We start from the raw sequence: 2,353 nt of genomic DNA on the forward strand, positions 1-2,353 counted from the left end.
AATGGACAGTAGTACAGGAGCCTTCTCATTCTGCCCTTATCCGGGAATAACCGTCAGCAGCCCCAGCAACCTCCCCCCTGTCTCTTTGTAGAGTGGGGCCGCATGCCCACTCTTGGACCAGGCCCTGGCAAAGGGGGATGGGTCGACTAGTGTATCCCCTGGCACTGAGCACACTTGCCCTTGAGCTGGGGTTTTGTTAGTAGGGAGGAAGCTGGAGTGGCAGTTGGATAGACAATTCATAGTAGCTGCTGCCATGTTCAAAAAATGCTGCAATGTAAAATCATAAAGTATTCATCTAGGCATAACTTTTTAAAATGTTCAGTCACCTTTTATTCTACTAAAATCAATTTTAACATTTTAGTGTATATTATTTTATTTTAGATTCAGCAGGTTACATGAGCATGTTAGTTTTGTTTTGTTTTGTTCTGTTTTGTTTTTTGAGATGGAGTCTCACTCTGTCGCCCAGTGGTGTGATCTTGGCTTACTGCAACTCTGTCTCCCAGGTTCAAGTGATCCTCCCGCCTCAGCCCCCCAGATAGCTGGGATTACAGGCACACGCCACCACACCTGGCTAATTTTTGTATTTTTAGTAGAGACAGGAGTTTCACCATGTTGGCCAGGCTGGTCTCAAACTCCTCACCTCAAGCGATCTACCTGCCTCAGCCTCCCAAGTGCTGGGATTACAGGCGTGAGCCACTGCGCCCAGCCACATGTGCATGTTTGTGTATATTGCGTACTGGTGGGGATTGGGCTTCAGTCATACCTATCACCCAAATAGTGAACATTGTACTCAGGTAGCTTTTCAACCCTTGCCCCTCCTCCCACTCACCCCCTTTTGGAGTGCCCAGTGTTTGCTATTTCCATCTTTATGTCCATAGGTACCCATTATTTAGCTCCCACTTATAAGTGAGAACATGTGCTATTTGATTTTCTGTTTCCGAGTACACTTAGGATAATAACCTCAAGCTCCATCCATGTGGCTGCAAAGCACATGATTTCATTGTATTTTATGACTGCTCACGTATATTATTTTAGCCTCCAAAATTTTGTATGTTATTTATAATGATATAAATTATGTGGTTTTATCGTGTACTCTATGTCACTCAGAAATACATACAATTCTTCGTTCCCAGCTACTCTGGAGCTGAGGTGGGAGGATCACTTGAGCCCAGGAGTTCAAGACCAGCCTGGGCAACATGGTGAAACCTTGTCTCTGAAAAATAAATAATACACAGCCAGATGCACACACATCCAGTTCTTCCATGTTAATGAGTATGTTGTGTTTCACATACTTCTGAATTAGCCGAAGGAATTAAAGGTAGCATCTTTTAATCTTCAGACTGCCCTGCGTGGTCCGATTGAATTGGGCACTCAGCACTAGGCTCTTCAAAGGGAAACAGGCTTCTTTCTTAGGACGGTGCACAGTGAAAGAGTGGCACCCATGCTGTTCATCCAGTGTTCCAACCCCCAGTCCTGGTGTCAGATACTTCCACATTTGGGGCATTTCCCCTCGAGATGGCTGTGGCTAGCGACAAATGATGAGAACACCTCTCTTGGATTGTGGTTCGGCCGCACAAGGCCCCATCAGAGTTCTACAGGTGGAGTGTGGGTCCCAGAAGGGGCTCAGGTCTTAGGGGTGTCATCTGAAAAAACAGAGATAGTGATGGGACACCAGTTCTAGGAGTCCTCTGCATGGCCACTTTCTGCCTCAGCTCTTCTAAAGCATTTCTTCTGTTCCCTTCCATTGGGGTAACCACTGATCTGTCTCCCCAAAAACTGAGTCAGAAGTTGGACTTCGTTACTTGGCTCATCTACATTTAAGATATAGTCAGAAAAAAATGCAGTCTTTACATCTTAAGAAAGCTTACATGGGCCAGGCGCGGTGGCTCACACCTGTAATCCCAGCACTTTGGGAGGCCGAGGTGGGCGGATCACCTGAGGTCAGGAGTTCGAGACCAGCCTCAACGTGGAGAAACCCCGTCTCTAGTAAAAATACAAAATTAGCTGGGCGTGGTGGTGCATGCCTGTAATCCCAGCTACTTGGGAGGCTGAGGCAGGAGAATTGCTTGAACCTGGGAGGCGGAGGTTGCCGTGAGCCAAGATCACGCCATTGCACTCCAGCCTGGGCAACAAGAGTGAAACTCCATCTCAAAAAAAAAAAAAAAAAAAAAAAATAGAAAGCTTACATGAAAGAAAAAGAAAAATGCAGTCTTGATCACTGTTGGCCTGGAGACTTTATCTTGTGTGTTTTCCAGGGCGTGCATGAGGTTTCACTGGACAAGTAGAAACCATTCTAGGTATTCAGAAAGAGTTAATACAAGAAGAGAAGTTTATAGACTCGCTGGAAGGCTGG

The sequence above is a fragment of the Pan paniscus genome, chromosome 7 (assembly GCF_029289425.2).
Source record: "Pan paniscus chromosome 7, NHGRI_mPanPan1-v2.0_pri, whole genome shotgun sequence".
Classification (NCBI taxonomy): Eukaryota; Metazoa; Chordata; class Mammalia; order Primates; family Hominidae; genus Pan; species Pan paniscus.